This window comes from Diabrotica undecimpunctata, chromosome 4, assembly GCF_040954645.1.
Source record: "Diabrotica undecimpunctata isolate CICGRU chromosome 4, icDiaUnde3, whole genome shotgun sequence".
Taxonomy (NCBI): Eukaryota; Metazoa; Arthropoda; class Insecta; order Coleoptera; family Chrysomelidae; genus Diabrotica; species Diabrotica undecimpunctata.
In genome coordinates this window covers 120,959,133-120,965,714 of record NC_092806.1, presented here as the reverse complement: position 1 = coordinate 120,965,714, position 6,582 = coordinate 120,959,133, and positions in this window count along the sequence as shown.

The following is a 6,582-nucleotide window of genomic DNA, read 5'->3' as shown; positions in this document are numbered from 1 at the left end:
AACAAAATTTCGTGATGCAACATTTAAAAAACCAGAAGAAATCGGCTTTTTTTTTGCTTTTTTCCGGTTTTTTGCTTAAAACTCGAAAACTGTTAACTTTTAGTAAATGGTCTGTTTACAGAAATTAAAGTACTTAAAGTTCTGTACAAATGTCACTATTTTGGTTATTGTACAGACGAACCGGTCGGTCTCAAGTGCAAGTTGAAAATTGGCAATTTGTACCGGTGTGACTGCAAAACCCACTTTTTAGATTTGTATTGAAAGGTTTTCAGTTAATTTCCCCTAGTATTTAAGTTAATTAAAATAAAGACCGAGTCACACGGATAATTCACGTTTTGACTCAAATATTATAGCTAGATTGCAAAAAATCAAAATAACTCAGTTAAAAAGCAGTTAAAGCCGCTTTACATTCCAAACGGCAACAATGTGCTAAACTGTTGTAGACGTAGTATGTGTGTACGTGTAGCGCACACTAGCGCACTATAAACTGGATGGCACTCGGTCGGCATTCGGCATCGCACACACACACATACATAACGTTACGTTACGAACTTAGCCCCTATCCTCTTGCTCTTTTTGATGAGCATGGGATGAGGAAAGGAACAAAATCCAGTTTGTACAAGGCTTTTACACTTACTGAACAGACTGACTTTAACGATACAAAATATGTCATCGATGGGGGTTTTTGTTACACCGGGTACAATGGCGCAAAGGTCAGACAGATGCAAACATATGCAGCAGTTATGTATCATATGTCAAATCAAACTACAAATCAAGTGCTATTGTCGTTTTTGATGGCTAGCCTGACGAGGTTTGTGGTAGCACCAAGCGTTTAGAACGATTGAGAAGAGCACAAAGGAAACAATCTGCTGCAATATCATTTACAGAAATGATGGTGCCCACTGTGTCGCAGGATAGTTTTCTTGCAAACCCAAAAAAACAAGAGCCGGTTTATATCCATGTTAATGGAGAAACTTCATGATGCAAAAATTCGTTCAAAGCAAGCTGTGGAAGATGCTGATATCCTAATTATCACAACAGCTCTTGAGATGGCCCCGTCAAATGAAGATGTGACAGTGGTGTGGGAAGATATCGACCTACTGGTCATTTTGATTGGCCTTTGTAGCCCTGATATAAAAAATGTATTTTTTTTTAAGCCAGGAAAAGGAAAGGTTTCGCAAAGCCTCTACAACCCTCATCTGGCTGCTGAGAAAATCCTATTAGATCATATTTTATTCCTGCATTCGATGAGTGGTTGTGATACTACTTCTGCATTGTTTAATCAAGGGAAACTGAAATTTCTTAAAGTCCTGCAGAAGAACAAAGATTTGCAATCGGTAATTGAAGCTTTCAAAGACCCTAATTCAAGTCAAGATGAGATTGCCCAGCAGGTTTCTCACGGCTCTATATGGAAAAAAAAGAGACAAAACTAAACGATTTAAGATATAAACAATACGTATCTTCATCATTCAAAAATAAGACCAACATTTCCTCATTGCCCCCAACTGAAGCTGCTGCACGAGAACATTCACTGAGAGTTTACTATCAGGTGCAGCAGTGGTTATCCGGTCAAGCCACACCTGACGAGCAACACAAAGACCCAAGTGAGTGGGAATGGCAAAAAACTAGTAGTGGTCTTGTGCCAGTACCAACTACTTTGGACCCTGCATCAAACTCAATACTTCGGTACATTTCATGTAAATGTAAAAAGGGCTGTCAACGCAATTGTGGATGCAGGAAGGCGGGACTCCATTGTTCCCCAATATGCGCATCATGCGAAGGACTGTGTAAAAATGTTGAACCCCCTGAAGACAGCTCTGACATAGACGTAGAAGAAACTGAAGAAAGAGAGAGAGGTATGTTGGATCTGACAAGTTATTTTGTAGTCATTCATCTCTCCTTGATATATGATATGTGTCTCTCCTCTTTTTATTTTCCAGGAGAACGACTCCCGACGCTGACGATGGAGCAATCAGACCCTGAGCCAGGACCCGATGCCATCGAAGAACCTCAGTACGATGCGGAAGGTATGTTTAATCTCACAATCTATTTTGCAATCTTCATCTTTTCTTGATAAATGACTTAACTTTAAACTTTTATTTTCGAGAACAAGCAGAACCAGGACTCATCGTTATCGAAGAACCTCAGCCAGGGCCTTCCAAAAGACAACGGCTCATATAAATTTTGCATATTATAATTTATAATCATAATAATATATGATCATTAGTAACGAGATTTTAAGTTTTATTTTGTTACGAGTTCTACCTACCTACTGAATTTGCATAATTTTTGCCTTTTTTCTTTTTAATTACTTGTGTGGAAAACCAGGTGACATTTATCAAATGACAGCATCCATTAAAATTAAATATTGAAATGTAAAAAGTGGGTTTTGCATAAACTGCTAAAAATTTACAATTTTCAACTCGCACTAGAAACCGAACGATTCGTCTGAAAAAAAACTAAATACTGGTATTTGTAGAAAATTTCAAGTACTTTAATTTCTGTAAACAGACCATTTACCAAAAGTTGATAGTTTTCGAGTTTTAAGCAAAACACCCGAAAAAAGAAAAAAAAAAACGGTTTATTCGGTTTTTTTTTTAATGTTGCGTCACGAAATTTTGTCCGCAAACCCCAGATTCGGATTAAGCACCCCAAAAACATATGGAATAAAAAAATCAGAACTACCCCAAAACTCTCCTAGCAAAAATACAATTTAACTGAACTATAAGGGAATAGTATAGAAAAGAAATATGCTTTATTGTCGCTGAAAATTGTACAGTTTTGTGGACAAAGCTTACAAAAAGACAAAAAAATAACAATGATAATTAAAATTTACTTAAATTACATAAATCATCAATATCACAAAATAAAAGATAATAAAATATACAATTCATTGCAAAATTTAATTAAATTGCACATTGCATAATAAAACCTTACGAACTAGTTTACGAATAAATTTAAGTTGCTGCATGTGATACCCAAATATATATAAAAATACTTTAGTTGCTTGTACCTAAACGTACTGTAATTTCTTAGTTATTCGTTAGGAAACTCTTCCACTGAATAATATGGTCTTTCAGATAGATAGGCTTTTGTCAATTTACGGAACTTAAGGAAAGAAGTTGTAGATTTAAGTTGCAAAGGGAGATGGTTGTATAATTTTTTTGTCGAATATAATATAGATTTCTTTCCTAATTCAGTGCTCAAAGCTTGAATTTCTGGTAGAGTAGTCATGATTAGGTCTTGCTGGAAAAACATGTAGGTGTTAACGAATTAAGCAAACAGTTTCTAGAATATATAAAGAGGGAACATCAAATTCGGCAGCTGTACTAGAACCCCAAAAAGGAAGGCCATATCGAAGATGAGGCTCGAACAAAGAAATATATGTTATTTTGAAAGATGCTAAATTTATTTCCTTCGAAACAGATCTTATTACAAAGCAGGCTGAATCTAGTTTCTTACTTAACAAATCGATATGAAGGGACCATTTAAGGTTGCTGTCTATAAAAATATCAAGAAATTTTACAGGATCAGCGATACTTATCTGGCTGTTATTAAGAAGCAATGGTTGAAGAGCTTCTTTATAGGATAATGCTACTGTCTTATCCACGTTAAAAGAAAGTAAATGAAAGTCGGACCATACCAAAACATAGCATCGCTGGTACATTTATTAAAAAGCCGAACTGACTTTGTGATAAAATGCTGTTTTCAACGAGAAAGGACATAAATCAGGCTTTTATAAGTCTCTCAATAATTTTGGATAGGACCGGTAGTAAGGCAATAGGTCTATAGTTGCAGACATTAGATTTTTCACCACCCTTATGAAGAGGAATAATAATGGCTGTCTTTATATGGCTGGAAATATACATTTTTTAAACAAATCGTTAATTAGTGATTTCCAGGACTTTCTACACATTTTTGGGAGATTTAAGAAAATTTTTATGGATAGTCCATCAGTACTACAGGAAGATTTGCTTTTGATACTACTGATTGTTTGGATCAGTTCAGATTTATCAACTGGTCTTATAAAGAATGAATTCGAGACCTTTTTTAAATTGGGGAGATAGAAAATAGTATCTTGTTGTGGAAAAACAGTTGATGTTATATTTTTACTCACATTGACGAAGTATTCATACTTTGGCCAATTTCAGTCAAAACAGCGGATAAGAAACACCAGTACGTAAATAGAATGGAGAATTTTAATCCCAGTCAGCCAAAAAAGTAGAAAACTGAAATTTTGGACTTAATGCAGTTTTTTTCCGAGGTATAGATTGGATGTTTTTTAAATAACGTACATACAAAATCAGAGTTTGGTGTTTGTTGAGAGTAAACTAAATGTAAGACCAAATATTTACCACGTCGGGATAGTATTATGAGGTTTTTTTTGGTTTTTTCGTCATGATTTACTATGGAATCACTAACAGGAAAATTTTACTGCCATTATGGCATGTGGTAGTATATTTAAAGACGAATCACATGCTATGATTTTTCCGATAAATATTCTCAAGTTAAAGTTTATTTCATGTAATCGAATGAACTATCTTACAAGTAAAGTCGTCCCAGGAACGCAACCCAACAATATTGGCAATATTATTTTAAAGTCGTCTACTTTAAAATGTATTATATATGTCTGAATTTTCAATATAAATGAGTCAGATAAAATTAAATTATTAGAAGAATTTTTCGAAAAGCAACAAAAACAAAATTTATTTAATTTATTAATGTTTGTATTTTGAGAACGATTTCCGAAGTGGAAATTGAAACGCCAATAAACTTATTTTAAACTTGAATTGTGGCTTATTCCCATTAAAATAGTAATTGATCAAAGAACTATTAGATGTCAATAGGAATGATCTGTTAATTATTTTAGGTCTCCTTAAGGTACTTGAACAAAATCGGATTGAGAGAAAGTGCAAATTGCAGATTTCAGATTTTGTCATCAGGCTGATGACGAGATGGTGGAACATGTTCTCTGCAACTGCCCAGGGTTGGATAGGATAAGGCTAAATATATGTGAACATTATTAACTCGACTACAACGGATTCGTAGAAGTGTCACCTAAGGTCATAATAGACTTTGTTAAAAAGGTTATGCTGAAGGGACAACTTTAAACTAGGGATGAGCGACAATAGACCTCTTAGGCCGAGTGGAAAGGTAGTGCAGCGCCCTCATCTTGAACCCAACTTAATTTTATCTAGGTATTTTTAACAAAATCAAATTAAAATGCAATATTCTAAATTAAATGGACCATGCTTAAGTAAATAAAAGTTGAATAGAATTGATAAAATGAACCCACCGTGAATTGGTATTTGGAGAAATTTCAAAAAAAATTTCAGGCGATCACTATGATCAATATTTTGTATTTATCTATATTGATTAAACCATCTAAGACTGCATCTGAGACTGCATCTGAGAAAAATGCAAGAAAACATGGTCGATAAAAAGAATGAGCCAGTATAGCAATCCTCTAAAGAATGCACTATGGCCTTAATTACTAACATAATAAATAAAATTTTATTTATTATGAAAGTAGTCTTTTAGCAGCAATTATGAGGCAAAAAAGTCAGAAAGCTGCCGGTCCAGATAACATACCCAATTCTATTTAACATCTATGGTGAATGGATAATGCGGAAAGCTACTGAGGGCTGGAACGGTGGCATCACCATTGGCGGGAAGAAGATTTGCAACTTGAGATATGCAGATGATACTACTATCCTCGCTAGTTCTGAAGCTGAATTGATTCACCTGCTACAACGGATAGAAGACGTAAGCTTAACGATGGGTCTTAAAATAAACAGAGATAAAACGAGAATCATGATAATTGACAGAGCTAACAACAATCAAAATCATCTGGTGATGATAAACAATATCGCTGTTGTAGATAAATTTGTGTACCTGGGCTCATTAATAACCAACAAAGGAGGCTGTACTGAAGAAATAAAGCGGCGGTCAGCAATCGCAAAAAGCGCTATGGCAAAATTAACAAAAATTTGGAAAAGCCATGAAATAACTACCGATACAAAAATGAGACTAGTAAGAAGTCTAGTTTTTCCAGTTTTTACTTATGCATCGGAATGCTGGACCCTTACTGAGAAAGACAAAAAGAACATAGATGTATTTGAGATGTACTGCTGGAGACGAATGCTGAGAATACCATGGGTGGCCCGAAGAACAAATGAATCCATACTGGACCAGCTAAACATAAAGAAAAGACTAAGAACACAAATATCAGAACAAATAATAAGCTATTTTGGACATGTCCTTCGAAGAAATGGTCTTGAAAAACTTACCATCCAGGGAAAAGTAGAAGGCAAAAGAAATAGAGGTAGATCTCCCACACGATACACGGACCATATTGTTGCTACCATTGGCGCTCCATTGTCAGAATGTGCTAGAATGGCAGAAGATAGAAAAACGTGGAGGAACATTGGGAAATTTAGTTAATAGCTTCATGATATCACGATACCTGCATCAGGTTAACGACTAAGAAATAGAAGAAGTCTTTTAGCACTTTTTTAATTTATAAAGTTACTCTTCATTCGTCGTAACTGGATTATGTACCCACATCTTTAAATATTGCTC